Source organism: Camelus dromedarius, chromosome 3 (genome assembly GCF_036321535.1).
Source record: "Camelus dromedarius isolate mCamDro1 chromosome 3, mCamDro1.pat, whole genome shotgun sequence".
In the NCBI taxonomy this organism is placed as follows: Eukaryota; Metazoa; Chordata; class Mammalia; order Artiodactyla; family Camelidae; genus Camelus; species Camelus dromedarius.
Genome location: NC_087438.1, coordinates 110,172,044 through 110,190,129, shown reverse-complemented (window position 1 = coordinate 110,190,129; position 18,086 = coordinate 110,172,044).

Below are 18,086 nucleotides of genomic sequence, written 5' to 3'. Positions count from 1 at the left end.
TGTTCTAAACTACTGTTCTTCAGTTTTGAGAGTAGCACATAGTTAAAACAAAACAAACCATAAAAATGACTTATACATTACACCATGGCTATACACACTCATTTATAATCTAAATAAAAATTTCATGAAACAACACATATCCTTAATGTGTGATTCACTTCAATATTCCCTATTCAATCTATTTTATTTTTTTTAAATGCTGATCATGACCTATTAATTATTTACTATGGAGTAGGTACTGTAGCAGGAGTTTTGCACACTTTAAATTTCATAAAATCCCCATTTAAAAAAAAAAGTAGGATTGGGTGGTTTTTGGTCTACAAATATTTTTATTGTAATACTGTAAACCTACAAGTTTAGAAATCATTAATAGCAATATGAATGGAGTAAGTTAGTCAGTGGTATATATTACCTTTTCCATTGTTAAGAAAACGAGAAATAAAAAAATTTTTTTAACTTGTATGTGTTTTTATTGCAACATAGTTGATTCACAATGTTGTGTTAGTTTCAAGGGTACAATAAAGTGACTGAATTATATATGCATTGCATATATGATATCTATTCTTATATATAATATATATTCTTTTTCAGATTCTTTTCAATTATAGGTTATTATAAGATACCGAATATAGTTCCCTGTACTATACAGTAGGGCCCTGTTTATCTATTCTTTATACAGTAGTTTGTATCTGCTAATCCCGGACTCCTAATTTATTCCTCCCCCCTTTTCCCTTTTGATAACCACAAGTTTGTTTTCTATGCCTGTGAGTCTGTTTCTGGTTTGTAAATAAGTTTATATGCATCATTTTTTAAGACTCTACATACACGTGGCATCATATGATACTTATCTTTTCTCTGTCTGACTGACTTCACTTAGTATGATCATCACTAGGTCCATCCGTGTAGCTGAAGTAAGAGTTTTTAATCTAGGCATTGAGAATGAGGGAAGGAAATCTCAGAAGGGTAAATAATTTGCCCCAAATTTTCAGGCTAGAATGTTCCAGAGCAAGTTTGAACAAAGGCCTGTATTACACCTAAGTCCATACTCTCTCTTCTTATGCTTTGCTTCTAAGTCATGGAAAATTTCAAGCAGAAACTGGCTGGAAGATAGAAGGACAGAATTCTGATTGGGGCAGACGATTGAAATAGCTGACTTAATAAGTACACCCTTGTGCTGAGATCCTGGGATGCTTTGAAGGGTTCTTCACATCAAGGTGAAAATACTATTAAGTACTTTGAGTACCCCCTCCTGTGCAGAATCTACAAACTGACTCAGTGGTGGCCCATTACACTTGAAAGTTAATGCTGCTGTTGAAAGCTACCTTGGCTGTTGCTCAAAAGGAAATTTTGCAGCAGGAGAATTTCACTCTCCCTGTAAGTTCTTTGTATGTCAGAGTTACAGACATCAATCTAAGCTAGTTTGAGGGCTGGGGCAGGAAACTGATTTTAAAAAATCAAGAGACTCAAGAAACACAGGTAATGAAGCAAGGTCTCTGGAAGGGACTGGAAGTTGGGGATGGAATCCTGCTAGATCTCATAATATTCTCTCTCTCTCCCTCTCTATATCTCTTTTTCATCTCATTGTTGCTATGCTGCTATTTCTTGCCTCTCTTGCTGCAAAAGACCTCTGTGCCTCTCTGCTCCTGTGACAGATAATACAGATTCCATGCATTTCACAATTCACTGTCTCTGGGCCTCCTGTCTTTTTATCAGGAGAGGGTATCTCATTAGTCAAATGTCCACTCTGGACCATCAGACAGAACCAGGAGTCTGCAGTCACAGTAGCAACAAACCTCCTAGGAGCTTAGCCCTGTGAATTAGATATAAAGTGGGCAAGGTGGGTTGGGGTAAGTTCCAGAGAAAGTACAGAAATGGGGCTACTACACTTCTTACAATGAACAATCTAATGTTTTGGAAGTGGTGTTGGGGATCTCAGTACACACACAATAGATGATATGTAGGCAAATGCCAGGGGGACACAAGGATTGGTGATGTGACAGCTGGTTTAAAGCCCTGAAGTGCAATGGAGCCCCTTTTGAAGACCCCCACCACCCATGAACCTGTGCAGATGGACCAGAACTAACTGGAACTAATGAATACCCCAGGCATATTTATCTGAAGATTCATTCTGTGCCCGGTTTCCTGGAAAGAACACTGAATCGGGATCCAGAAAACCTGGATTCAAAGCCTGGCTCCGCCTTTCCCTGTTATGCAATTTGGGGAAAGTTACCTCACCTCACCAAAATCAAGGTTAACATGCATGTCTTGCCTCCTCCAGAAAGCTCTTTCAAGGAGCAAATAAGACAACGTCAGTGCAGCTAGCACTCTGTAAAATCTAAAGCACTGAGCAAATGTAAGAGATTATTAGTAATACAAGAAATAACAGGAAGACAATGAGTTGTAACACGTAGGTTACCTTTGCAAATATCTATTCCACCATGCTCTTTGGAGTAGGGGAAAAAAATCATACTGCAAGAAATGTAATGAATGTGAAGTGTGTTTATTCTATTCTTTCTTCCGAGGCATGGTTGGGTGGAAAAGATCCGTGCAGCTCAAAAGGGAAGGGCTGAAAGGGTATTGTTTTCAAGAATTAACCAGAGCCTTTACCAGTAGTAGCAGTCATAGCAGTAGTAACTGTAATAGCAGCAGTACGGTAATAACAGTCATAACCATCTTGTTGCCGTGTTCCAGGCAAAGTGCTAAGTGCTTTCCATGAAGTTGCTCATTAAAGTCATATAACCTTCTCGGCTAGGATCTGTTATGTTCTCTGTTTTAAAGATGAGGAAACTGAAGCAGGGCAACTTAATAGTTTACCCACAGTCTCCAAGATGGTAAGTGGGAGAGTTCAGACGAAAACCCAGTTTACTTTTCAATCCAAAGTTAAAGCGAATAACCAAGATACTGTTCTGTATTTCATACCTTTAGAAGTAAATGTGATGAATGCCAAGTTTTGGTGGTGACGAAAGTATTATATAAAGGAGAGCATCTAACAAAGTCCACGTATGTTTGATGCATGATATTTTTCCATTGAATATGGATGATCACTAAACAAAACTTAGCTAATTTACTCAGTACACACCTACATAAAATTACTTTAAAAATGACAATACCAATTATTGGTGAAAATGCTGAGTAACAAGAAGTCTCAGTGCTAGTGGAAATGCAAAGTGGTGCAGCCACTTGGAAGATAGTTTGGTAGTTGTTTTTAAAGAGAAGCATAATCCTATTACACAGTTGAAAAATTGCACCCTTAGTATTTACCCAACTGACTTGAACACATCTCCACACAAAAACCTGCAGGCAAATGTTTGTCACAGCTTCATTCATCACCAAAATCTAAAAGTAACCAAGGTGTCCTTCAATAGGCAAATGGATAAACAAACTGTAGTATATTCATATAATATTTACAGTACAATAATATAGTGCACCTAAAACTGTCAAAAAGCAAGGAAAACTTAAACTTTGAGAAGCTATCATAGCCAAGGCACATCTAAGGAGACGTGACTAGATGTAATGTGGTATCCTAATGGGATCTTGAAACAGAAGAAAGGACATCTGATTAAAAACTAAGATATCTGAATAAAATGGACTTTAGTTAACAACATGTTATTGAATCATTGATTCTGACAAACCTACCATACTAATTTAAGATGTTAATGATAGGAGAAAGTGGATATGAGGTATATGAGTATATGAAACTCTCTACACTAGCTTGCTAATTTTTCTGTAAATCTAGAGCTGATCAGAAGTTCAAAGTTTATTTTTAAAAATGTAAAAAAAAATTAAAAACAATGAATTATAAAACCCCAAGAGATATGCTACAGGAAGTATTTCATATTCTTTCCTCAAATAATAACATACTTAAACCAAAACAGTCCAAAACAAAACCAAAAAGAAAACAAAACTTAACTAATTAAGATTCATCAATGAGCTCAGTGTTCCCATTTGAAATCATTAGAAGCCTCATGTTACGGTCAAAAACAATATTCTTCCTCATTTTTCTGCTTGCTGGACCTGTTCTGTTCATATTTAATGGCTATTTAGGCATCCCAAAGAAAATATTGATCTGTGTCTTAAAGTGGAATTGATTATTCAGCATGCCACTATTAAAACGTCCCTTCATTGCACAGGTATTTGCCTCAGTGCACGTTAACGCTCTTTTGTCAACAGCATGTACTCCGTGGCTAATAGATTCAATCTCACCAAAGCAGATAAAGTCAAACTTCATGAACAGACTTTGATGTAGGTAAGGAAACCAATAACAAAATGTTAAGTGTGGATATAGAAGACCACGTGCCAATTTGTTTCAGGGAGGAAAAATAGAGGGAATCCTTTAAAAAGATGTTTTCTATCATCTGGAGGTTACTTAGTAGAGAAAAATGTGTGTATGCTAACTGCAGCCATTTGAACTGAGGAAAACAATTAGGAGGTGATTCAAATCCTAATTTCCATCTATTTTGCTCATCTATTCATCAGTTTGTTGGAAGAGAGAATAGCAAAATGAATATTGTCAAGCCAGTTCAGAATGACTAAAGGAAAGGCTTCTACATTCTCTTACTCACACATGCTACAGCAAACAAGGCAGAATTGAACTATTCTTTTAGTCTTCAAAAGCTGTATAATTTTTCCACCAAAGCTTCCTCAGAACAGTATTTTCTTTGGAAAGCATATTTTATGTGAGTTCTTTCTGTTGTGGTGGTAGCTCTGACTAACACAAATATTACTACTTCAATGCAAGATCTTCGTTCCCCCAGAAAATGTTTCCAGAATAAAAATTCGAAATACAGGACACCAACGGAACTGATATTTTTTAGCATTCTGGAAACTCATAAGCTTAAATTACATATGTAAGACTTGAATTCTGTGAATTTAGCAAAACTAATTTATCATTAGAAAATACTAACACAAGATACCAGGAAGGACCTTGCAATTCCATTCCTAGGTATATACCCCAAACTGGTGTTCAAACAAAAATCTGTACTCGTGTGTTCGCAGCAGCACCATTCACAATAGCCAAAAGGTGAAGACAACTGAAATGTTCATCAGCTGGCAAACAGATTAACAAAGTGCAGTCTATTTATACAATGGAATATTATCCAGCCATAAAAGGAATGGGTACCTGTCACAGCATGCATGAACCTTGAAAACATAATGCCAAGTGACAGAAGTCAGAAACAAGGTCACATACTGTATGAGCCCATATACAGGAAATATTCAGAACAGTTAAATTCATAGAGATGAAAAGCAGGTAAGTGGTTTTGAGGGAATGGAGAAGGTGAGGAAGGGGGAGTGGCTTCTGTGGAGTGATGAAAGTGTTATGAAACTAGATAGCGATGATGCTTGCACAACATGGTGAATGAACTAAAAGCTATCAAACTGTGTATTTTAAAATGGTTAAAATGGTGAGTCCTATATTATGTGAATGTCATATCAGTAAAGATTCACATCAGTGTGTGAATATCATGAGGATGTGTTGGGAAGCACCTGTACACAGAACCTCGAGCCATGTAGGACTGTCACTACGTACTGTGTTCATGGCGGATACAGGGGAATTCGAAGACAGGAAGTGTAGACACTGCAGAGGCAAAAGCACATGGCAGAAAGGAGCTGCTTTTTTCGAGGAGAATCAGCTCCCTATTAACACTCTGCCACTCCGCTGTCCTTTACTACTTAAAACATCAAGAGGAGACATGAAAGAAACCACCTCCCATCAGGCAGTGGAGCAGATGGAATGGAGACGGCCTGTCAGGCTAGGAAGAGGCTGTCGTGGGGACGACACTAGCCATGAGCCAGCGTGGCATCTGAGAGGTACACGCAGAGTTTCCAGCGGGGTCCACCGAGCTGAAGCAGCTCTGGCCAGACTGTTGGCAGGGTTGCCTAGCTCACCCACAGATGTGAGACTGCGACGGGCAGGGCGGTGGGCAGGGAGCTGACCAGTGAAGAACCATACGTGGGAGAAAGGAGGCAGGGTACCAATGGGAAATCACGAGGGAAGTCAAGATAAAGCAGCACTTGTGAAACACGTTTGGTCTCAGTTTCCCTTTTGGGGGGGAGTGTGGTAGGACCCCTCTTATTACCTCTCAACTCATTGCCTGAGTCACAGCAACGTGCAGACGAGGTAGAGCCATGGATAGTTCAGGGCTGCAGCATCAACACTGATTACGCTGACTGTAAAAGCCGTCGTCGTTTGCTCAGTGCTGACGATGAGCCAGGCCTGAGCTAACAAGGAGATCACAAGGGTCCTCCTGTAACACTCACAACACCCTCGGGCAGGCATTATCCCGTTCAATGAGGACCTGAGGAAAGTGAGGCTTGGAGGGGAGAAAGAACTTTCTTGAGGTCTCCCATCTAGTGGCCAAACTGGTGTTTGAAAGTCAGGAGTCCGACAGCAGCGCCGGCTCTCATAATCACAGAGACACTGTCAGTAACAGCTATACTTGCAGAAGGTTTTCAGGGAAAATCTAGTGAGCCCTTGACCTACAGTAATCTGACTCTGAAGAAACATGCAAAGGGATTTCGAAAGGTCCAGCAGCAAACCCATGAAGACAGCGTGAAGACCAGGATGTTAGTAAGTATGAAGTAGGAAAGAAAGAGATACCACAAAAACAGACTTAACACGCTTTACTGTGCATCTATTTGCACAACTGTCACCCTCCACTACACTGAAAGCCTCTAGCAGGCAGGAATCCTGACTTTTTCACCCTGGTGCTTAGTACAGTGTCTGGCATCCAGTGAGCCTTTAATAAATATTCTTTGATAAAATAAAACTGTACTTTTGCTATCATGACTGATGAGCGTTATAATAGTTGCTACTGTTTATTGAGCATTTTACTTATGCTTAGACATGTGCACTTTATATAGCTTATATCTCATTTCCTCCTCCCAGCAAATGAAGTAAGGATAATTACCCCCTGTTACAGACAAAGAAACTGAAGCTCAAATAACTTTCCCAAATTCAAACATGTACTAAAATGTAAGCTAGGTTTCAAACCCTAATCATATGACTCCAAATCCCAGGTGCCTTTAACCTCTTCTATTTTCTATAATAAAGAATCCATCCTTTTTAGTGAGGAGGGATTAGTGATTATGCACATTTTGAAAAGGGAAAATGAAAATTATAATGTAATGTCAGCTTTAAAAAAAAAACAGAATGCAAAATTATGCACGTGCTTTGATTACAACCATGCAAAAATTCACAGCATACAAAGGAAACAGCAGGAAGCCTAGAAGATAAAACAGTTGTATAAGGATGGTGAGACTATGGGTAATTTTTTAACATTTTGCTTAATTTTGCTATGTTGTTATTTTAAGAATAAATGAGATTTGAAGATAAATGCAAGTGTAATAAAACAAATTATTCTATGCACAGAAACTGATTTTAGGCAGAATCATTGCTTCTGAGCCATGGGTTGAAGATTCAAGATAATTATATGACATCTTGGGTACCATATTTTCCTAAAGATATGGCAAAGCTCTGTGAAACAGGAATTTTGAGTCTTCCCGATTCTCTAGTTAAGATTAAAAATTTGAAAATATGATCCACTATTCTCCTCAGTGGAACATTCAAAAATATCACTTACTGTAAATGTAATTCAAATCAGTCTCTCCTTTCACATAATCTATGAGATATTCTCTGTCTCCATGTATATTAAGTTTTATTACTCCTGAAAACGTCAACTCCACCATCAGTCTTTCATCCCAGGACCACTTATCTTTTTAAAAGCTAGGTCAGTATATGACACTTCTCTCCTCAAAAACCCTCCAGCACTTCCTGTCGCATTCAGAGTCAGAACTCCAGGTCTTCGTCTCTGTTCCCTCCTACGATCCTCCTTAGACCATATGCTCTACTCACAATTTGCCATCCACATTCATAACATTCATGATTTCATGCCTTGCTTGTAATAGAAGCTTGGTTTCCAATGCCTTGCCTCACTTACCAAATCCTGTCTCACTCCTCAAGACTCAAGAGTACTGCTCCTGTTACATCTTTAATTATATTGCACATCCTGGTTTTAAATGACTCAAGATGCTGTGATCCTGACGCAAAATCTTTGTATGGCTATAGCTTACTGCATTCTGGTTTTTATAACATGATAATAGTAGATAACATTTATCAAAAATATTGGTTAGGCATGTTCCATGTATTAGCTCATTTAAAATAACAATGCTAGGAGCTGAGAACTATTACCACCATTTAAGAAAAAAGGAACCAGAAGCCCAGGAAGGTAAAATTCCTCAGCCAGGAGTAAAACGTTTGAGCATCAGAGATGAGCTTTGAATTCAGGTGTCCCTGTGCGCTTAACTGTTACATTTCAAAAATGCTCTCTAAATTTTCAGTTGCCTGCCTGGGAAATTGACTGGTGGCAAATGGTTTGGATGGCAGAAACGTGTGCATTTTTTTTTTTACTTTTATTTTATTGTTATAGTCAGTTTACAATGCTGTGTTAATTTCCAGCGTAGAGCACAATTTTTCAGTCATACATGGACATACGTATATTCATTGTTATATTCTTTTTCACCGTGAGCTACCATAGGATCTTGTATGTATTTCCCTGTGCTGTACAGTATAAACTTGTTTATCTATTCTATATGTACTTGTCAGCCTCTACAAATTACATGCGTTTGATATATATGCCAAGTGCTTAGCTCCAGTGGCACTGGAGCTGCCACTGAGGCAAAACAAAAAGCAGTAATATTGATCCTGTCTGTATTTAAAGTTTGGTATTTTTTCATCATGGATTTGCTTGCATTTATTGTGATGTTTAAAATATTACCTAAAATATTACTTATCTTGAATGCTGAGTTTCTTGGCATCATTTTACATTTTGCACCTAACATGCCTCACCCCAGTCCTGGCCCTGCTTAACCCAGTGCCTGATACGCAGGGGCCCTCAAAAAATATCAGCTGGTAACTTATGTTCAACTTACACATCAGTCTGTCCCATAAGACTTCAAACTTCTTGAAGGCAGTGACTGTCAGTGATCCCTTTCTGTAATCTTACTAACCTCCACACTCTGTTTTCAGTTAGATCCTCAAAAAGTGTTCTGAATAAAAAAGTTCCCTATCTCATTTTCAACTGTGGTAGACTCGTATTTCACAATGCCCATTAGAAGGTACCCCTTCCTAATGAAAAGTGTGCAATCTGATTACAGTTTTAACTTTCCATCAGCTGCCAAACCAAATGGTATGCAACCAAAAAAACGAAAGTAAGAACTGAAGGTCAACTTTGTTTCCTCTAAATTCTGCCCCCAACTGCCTCTTCACTGAAAGTTTTGAAGAACTATTTTTAGGTTCTCCCCAAGATGTCTTGCATCACTATAACTAATCCTCCACACACAACAATTGAACTCCTGCTGTTAATGAGTCATGATACTTTGTGTGAAAATACAGGCCAAGGACTTGTTTCAAAGTTTTGGAAAGTAATTGTCTTTCTTCCTGCAGTCTTTGTGTTGGCCTTGCCGCTGGACTGACTGAAGACCCTCTGCAGCGTGAAGCAGTCGTTAATTCACAGGTTTATATTTTAGATCTATCACTTACTAGCTGTGTGGTGTTTGCAAGTAACAGAATCTCTCCAAACCACATCTGAAAAATGGAGATAATAATAATAACACCTCCATCGAGGAAAACTGCTGTGTCTAGCATATAGCAATTGCTCAATAAATATTAACCCTTTTTTTTTTTGTTTAATACATATACACTGAAAACTGCAATATGCGAGGTGCTAGGTTATGCATTACGAATAGAGGCTAGACCAGGCACACAATCAGTGATTGTTAAATGAAGCTATAATCACTGAGTATCCACTGTGTAAGGCACTCTGCCGGAAACTGTAGGAGAACAAAGAGGAATAAGACAAAAATCCCAGCCTTTTAAGACATTAGTCTAGAAATGTTATTCATTTAAAACCAAAAAGGAAAGGCTACTAATAATTAAAGAAAATTATAAATAAATGTAAGTGTGTTAAGGATGAATTAAACTAGATAATGTTTTTGCCAATTTAGTATAAGAAGACCTGGAGGGAAATTTTTGCATCTTTGCTCAATTACGTGAAACAAATAGTTCTTCCAGGAAAATTTTTTTAAAAATTACATTAGGCTGAGAGAAGATGTAGATTCTGGACATAATCTGTACTAGTAATGATAGGTTGGTGAAGTCATTCCACCTTCCACTTTTAAAATGGCGTTGTTCAGAGTACTCAGAGAAATAATCTTGGTCAGTTTGTGAATTTAGGTAATGTAGGAAGTACAAGAATGACAGAATGAGAAAAACTGAGATTTCACAGGGGAAATGCCTGTAAAGATGTTACAGGATGAGCTGTGTTCCCCTAAAATGCAAATGCTGTTGTCCTAAATTAGTATATCAGAATATAACGGCATTTGCAGACAGGGACTTTAAGGAGGTAATTAAATTAAAATAAGGAGACTGGGGTGGGCCCTAACCCAGTATGTCCACCCTAACCCAATATGACTGATGTCCTTACAAGAAGAGGAGATTAAGGACTGCAGGCGGCTTGGACACGATGGAGGAGTAGGCAGACCCTGATCTCACGTCCTCTCATGGGCACAATGAAGTTACAACTATTTACAAGCAACTATTGATGAGAAAGACCAGAATCTACCATAAAAGATCTTCTACAACTAAAGATACAAAGAAGGAACTGCAGTGAGAAGGGTAAAAGGGGAGGAGACGCAGTATAGTCAAGACCTGTATACCTGGGGGCAAACCACAAACAAGAGAATAATTACAATCGCAGAGGACGCCTCCAAGAAGTGAGGGGTCTGAGGGTCACACTGGATTCCCTAGCCCAGAGGTCCTGCACTGGGAAGGTAAGTCCCTGGAACATTTGGCTCTGAAGGCGAGCAGGGCTTACTTTCAGGAGACCCAGAGGGCTGTGGGAAACAGAAACTCCACTCTAAGGGCACACACAAAATCTCACATGCTCTAGGACCCAGGGCGGAAGCAGCACTTTGAAAGGAGCCTGGGTCATATCCACCTGCTGAGCTTGAAGAAGTCTCCCAGGGAAGCAGGAGGTAACTGGAGCTCATCCTGGGGACAAGGACACCGGCAGCAGCCACTTGGAGGAGCTCATGCTACCACAGGGACACAGGTGCTGTCGAGCACCATTTTGGAATCCTCATTCCAGCTTATTAGCCTCTGGACCCAGCCACACCCCTACCCACCACCCTGCAGGCACCAGTACTGGCATGCCTCAGGCCAAACAACTAGCTGGCCAGGGACACAGGCCCACCCATCAGAAGGCAGGCTGCCTTACAACCCCCTGAGGGGAGGAGAGGGGAGGAGAGGAGATGGATATGATCCTCTTCACCAGAGGACCCAGGACACAGCCCCAAGCATCAGTGTGCAGGCACCAGACTCAGGACTCACAAAGCGCTGTATCCAGAGACCCCGGGACACAGGTCTACCCATCACTGGGCAGGCACCAGACCCAAGACACCCTAGGCTCTGAAGTCTGACAAGGCAAGACCCAGCTAACCCACCTGCAGGCCAGCACTAGTCCTGGGACCCACTGGGTCCTGGCCAGGACCATCAGAAGGCCAACAACAGCTCTGAGACACCTCAGGTCCCTCAGTCAGCGGCTCTGGGATCTATCCCCATGTACCAGGTGGCCAGAACTAGCTTTGGAACACCACAAATCTTATAGTCAGCTGAGTCAGGACTGGCCCAACCCACCAGTGATCTGACACCAGCTCTGGGACCCCCAGGACCTGCACAAGAGACCCCAGTATGCATCTCTGCATGCCAGTGGGCTGGCACTATCCTCAAGACATGGCGTCACCCATTGGTGGGTGGACACTAACCCTGGGCTCTCCTGGACCCTGACCCCACCAACCAGCAGGCAGACACCAGCCCCAGGACCACAGCAGTCCCACAGCCTGCCTTGTCAGGATTCAGCCAACATACCAACACGCTCCAGCCCTGCCCCACACCAGGCCAGCTCCAGCTCTGGGACATCTTGTGCCCCTCAACCAATGGCCTCAGGAACCAGCCTCACCTACTAGTTGGCTGACACCATCATCAGGACCCAGGGCCCTGTAGCCAGAGACCCAGGGACCCAGCTCCACCCTCCAGTGAGCCGGCACCAGCCCTGGGACTCCCTGGGCACTGTGTTTGAAATTAAGATGTCAGCAACTTAAAATAATCATATATATACCTCATGATAACCACAAGCCAAAAATCCATAGAAGACACACACAGACAAGAGACAAAGGAATCAAAACATAACATTAAAGATAATCATCACTAGGAAAAGAATAAAAGAAAAAGAAGAAAAAGAAGAAAAAATTAATACACATGGTTGAAATTGACAGTAACCAGTTACAGTAAGAGACTTTAACACTCCACTTACATCAATGGGCAGATCATCCAGACAGAAAATCACTGAAGAAACACTGGCCTGAACAACAACTTAGGCCAGGTGTACTTAGTAGATAGACGTAGACTATTTCATCTAAAAGCAGCATAACATTCATTTCAAGTGCACCTGGAATGTCCCCCAGGACAGATTACATGCCAATCTACATAACAAGTCTCAGGATATTTAAGAAAATTGAAATCATATCAAGCATCTTTTCTGATCACAACACTCTGACACTAGAAATCAATTATAAAAAAAAAAACTGCAAAAAAAAAACCTCACAAGCATGTGGAGGATAAACAACATGGCTTTAAATAACCAGTGGGTCACTGAAGATACCAAAGAAGAGGTCAAAAAATACCTGGAGACAAATGGAAACAAAATACAATTATCTACTATCTATGGGATGCAGCAAAATCAGTTCTAAGGAGAGAAGATCACAGTCATTAAAGTCGACCTCGGAAGAAGCCAGTCCCACTGCCATCTTGATTTTAGACTTCTGGCCTCTAGAACTGTGAGAAAACAACTTTCTGTTGTTTAATCCGCTCAGTCTGTGGTACTTTGAGATGGCAGCCCTGCTATACACTACGTAACAGTAGCCGAGGAGAGATCACAATGCAGGTTTGACAGCTGTGAAAGGAGAAAGAGAAGACTGGAGCCTCATCCTGCAGTGCAGCTCCAAGAAAGTCCCAAACAGACATGGGGATCCAGGGGTGCTGACAGCCTGTTAGAGAAGCACCCCACTGGGCAGGAATGCCCTGGCCCTTCTGCTGTACACAGATCCAGAAGGGGTGACAGCTAGAAGCCACCAGCTCATCCCATTCCTTGCAAGTCTCTCTCCTGGAGGGAGACCTGAGTGGCACGCCTCCATGACAGCCCAGTGAACATATTTTGAAAATGCTAAAGAAAGTTGTTATTATTATGGTTGTTATTATGATTCCCCCTTGATACTGCTGCTCCTACTGCTACCACTACTGAGCCCAAATTTGTTCATTCACTAAACAGAAGACAAGGAGGAGGAGGTCTCTGCTGGGTTAGACACCAGTGGACTCCAGAATTGCAGTCCCTACAAGGATGCTCCAGCATAGCCCTCTGCTATGCAAAGAGACAACGTGAAGGGTCTTCTCCCTACAAAATACCTACAAAACTGACCCACCATGAGGCCCACTATGTTACCACTAGAAATTCATCCATGTGGTTTAAGATGTGTAGTAATCTCTAATGAACCCAGATGCACTAACATCAAACCTGTGCTCTTAACCACTGCACTACACTTGGCTTTAGGGAAAACTACACAGTTCTCCATGAGAGAAAAAGGGAAAGGATGGATGAATGGGAACATAGGTACCTATTATTTTTGTAATATATTCAGTAAGGTTTGCAGCGAGTAAATGTCAACTAAGTCTTCCTGGCTGGTAATAATATACAGAAGATAAAATGAGGACAAATATTAGGGTCTCTGAGTTGTGATAGGCTAAGAAATATCAGTTATTGCAACCCAGGTCTGAATTTTTAATTCCTCCTACAAGCTGTGAAACTAGGCCCCTAGCTTAAGGTCCCTTCCTTTGAGGCCCTCCAGTTTCAGAGAATTTATTACTGGTTTAGCACTGTCATTTTCCTTAACTAGAAAGGGTAGTCTAACTAGTTAAATAATATTCTGATTAATAGTGCAGTTAAATATATATCCTGATTTGGGTGGACATATTTTAAATAAAACAAAATAAGATGCTCAAACAAGTTGTATAATATACAATTTTACTTTTGTCATATGATCCAGGAGGCCCTGGGGAAGCCTGTATTGCCCCCAAAGCCACTGCTGTGAAAAACTGAAGAGAAAGTGGGAAGGAATGAATAGTCATGAGGAGCCAACTTTGTGCAAGACACTGTACAAGGGCCTCCCTGCATACTGTCTCACTGATGTCCTAGAGAGACCTCAATTTTTTACACAACGAAACTGAATCTCAGAGATGTAAATGACAGACTTGAAACTTCACAGCTAGAGAGGGATAGAACCAAGAGGTTTGACCTAACTAAGTTTGATTTTTATTAGTTAGGAAATGTGTCTGGCTGATAGTCATACAGACAGTGACTGAAAAAAAATTATAAGCGTATCATTTTACTCTCATGGAAAAAAGTCTAGAGGTAAGTTACACAATGCTGGTATAGCAGCTCCATGAAGTCACCACGGACCCACAATCCTTCTGTCTTTCTGTTCAGCTATCCGTAGCACTGGTTTCATCTTCAAGGATAGAGATGGATGCAAGAGTGCACATCCATATTCCAGGGAGGGGAAAATGAGAAGAACAAAGTACAAAAATGGGTAAACCTCTTTGGTGAGTCAGAACTTTTTAAGATATCCTCTTAGAAGCTCCTCTTAGGAACTTCCACTTGCTTTGTCTACCTCCAGCGACACAGGAGGCTGGACATTTTGCTATTAGAATCAAACTGGAGGAATACGGGAAAATGAATATTGTATAGTCTGCCCTAGATGTACTGCCCATGCCATATCCACTTTGTCATGCTGCTAAAGGATGAAGAATGTGGGAAGGATTTTCAACTGGTGGGGATGCCTGCTCCCCAGCTGAGAATTGTACTCTTAGTAAAGGTGTATTGCTTATAGGTGTAAATTCTAATCTCTAGTGTTTTGGTGGGGAGACAGATATTTTGAGCCGAAATTCTAGTGACCTTGATGTGTGAAAAGCTAACCTAAAACTTAAATTCCTTGAACAATCTCCAAACCCTTTAAATGCCTGGGTAGCCCAGGAGGTTTGGAGGATATATCTAGAAAAATAACTGAGATGAGAACTGTTTCACTTTATAAATTAAAATATTTAAATGATCTCATTTGTGGTAACCTAAGGTCTCTCAGTAGGAATAGGAAACTGGATATGTTCTTTAGCTTTAAAAATAGATAACCTAAGTTACTTACATAAACGTACGGTTTTACAAATATCTTAATTTTATATTATGTTTCTGTGTGCTTTTAAATGCAAAGAAATGTTCTCGTTAGGATCATAGAAGCAAAGAATGCTGGAGATGGAAGGGGCCTAGAGGTTACCTTGATGACTTACTCGATTTGAGTAGCAGGCATTCACTGTTAATAGCGTTCCTTCTCTGGTGTACTGCTGTCCCATGTGTGGCCAGGCAGCTTCATTTAAACAGCCTTCTTATGTTTGTGGCTTCCTTACACTGTGAATTTTGCTTTCCTAAGGTAGAAGCCAGAATTATTTTTTTCCAGACTTCCTGGCAACTAGGACATAGACATTTGATCCAGGCTTCCTCAACCAGCCATGCATCCTCAGGACTTCTATTTAGGAGGAGCAATGTGTGAGAATAGGGATAGTGTGGAGTTCACTTTCTGGTAAGCATGAGGAAGAAACAGCCAAGTGCCAGAATCAGCAGAGACAGCGGTCCATGGGTAACATCACATACAAGATCTGTGATGCTAGACTGAACGTCCATGTCAGCAATTGTAGCAGCAGAAGGATCTCTACTGCAAGACAGAGTAATCTAGGCATATTTCTCAGGTGTGCAGCCTCCAAGCGTTTGCTGCCCACCGCCCCATAAAAATTCTGTCTTTTAATAAATATCTTTTCTATCAAAAGTAGAGAAGATTCTGTTATCATGAATGAAATAATCTTATTTTACAGATGGGAAAGCTGAGACTTAGAGAAAGTAAAAGAAATATGGTTTGCAATATCTGATGATGTGACAGGCAACAGAGTAAAATAGGGAAGGATTAAGGGATCACAACCAGCCAGCTAGGCAACATGCACCAGGAGGAGTTGGGAGAATAGCGGTGTAGACAGACTCTGGGGCTGCTGACAAGGAAGGTGGAACACAGTTGAGTAAAGGGGAATTTATGGTTACAGAAGCCCTCTTCCACGATAGAGGACTGACTGTGCTAGCAAGGACCCACAGAGACGATGATAACACAGAGGTAGAATGGCCCTTATAAACCTGGAGAACACAATGGCCCAAACTAAGTAATAAGAAAGGTCAAAACTGTCATGGGCAGCTGAGCAAGAGAGAAATCAAAAGGCTCAAATGAGCAGACATGTTTATGATATATAAATTATATAAGCCTGAAATCCCAACAGCCAACTGTGTTCTGTGGGAGGACACACAGAACACGGAGAATATTGTTTTACAGTGCAGCGGGGATACACTGATGAGCAGGGCAACAGAACCACCGGGAAGCTCAGTTGGTGACTGTTCTGTTACAGACCAAGGCTAACAGGAAACACTGTTGCAAACTAGGCTCCCTAAGAGCAGTAGGGATGACAGAATATTGACAGTAATTTCAAGCAGTGCTTAACTATTAGAACCAAGAAACAATTATCTTACTACTAGTATAGGTGAGCGGTAGCCAGGGAGACCTGACATGCAGAGAGCTTTAGACACAGTTAAAAGAACACAACATCATACAACTCAAGAGCAAAAAAACCCAAATGGCCCGATTAAAAAAATGGGTAGAGGAACTGAATAGATATTTTTTTCAAAGAAGATATACAAAATGGCCAACAGGTACAGGAAAAGGTGTTCAACACTACTAATCATCAGGGAAACGCAAGTCAAAACCACAATGAAATACCACCTAACACCTGTTAGAATGGCTATGATCAAAAAAACAAGAAATAACAAGTGCTGGCAAGCATGTGGAGAAAAGAGAACCCTTGTGAACTATTACAAATTAGTTCAGCCAGAATAAAAAACAGTACATAGGCTATTTTAAAAATTAAAAATAAAAATACCATAGGACCCAGGGTATTTATTAAAAGAAAATGAAAACACTAACTCAAAAAAGTGTTAGCACTCCAATGTTCAAAGTAGCATTTTTTTTTACAATAGCCAAGATATGGAAACAACCTGTGTCCATCAATAGATGGATGATGAAAGAAAATGTGGTGTACATATACATCAGTGAGTAATTCCACCATAAAAAAGAAAGAAGTCTTACTATTTGATACAACACGGATGGACCTTAAGGGTATGTGGCAAGTGAAATAAGTCAGACAGAGTAAAATGAATAATGCATGATCTTAGTTATATGTGGAATCTAAAATATACATAAATAAATTTTAAAAACTTCATAGGTATAGAGAACAGATTGGTGGTTGCTGGGGAGGTGGAATGGAAAAGGGAGTTAAAAAGTACAAACTTCCAGTTATAAAAGAAATAAATAATGGGGATGTCACGGTGAGACTGGTGAATTCTATGGGCTTAAGCTCATTTATTCAGTCCCTTTGCTATAAAATGATCTCCTTAATCAGAAAAAAAAAAATGCTGTGTGGCATGCCACAGTGGTGAACAAGGGGTGTCCATGGATGGTGGTTATGGTGGAAACGTTACAAGCAGGGAAGGCAAAACCTTACACAGAAGATGTGTCTATTCCACTGAAGACTTACCTTCACCGGTCCATGATGGGGGAGGCCCAGTAATCAACGTGCCACCTGGTGTCTGGCAGATCCCTCCAGAGAACAGTTCCATATGAGGGGCTCAAGGCTGATGTCTATTATTGTCAGGCCCTCAGCAGGAGTGTTATCCAGGACAGCCTCCTCTGTCCAGGCAAGAGGGAGGCCATGCATAGCTTCCATCCCTGCCACTTTGTTCATGGCCCAATAAGCAGTCGCTTCGGTGGCTGGAGAAAGAGGCTGACATCCTCAGGGCATATCATTTTGTCCACCTGGCTAATAGGGGCATTCTCTG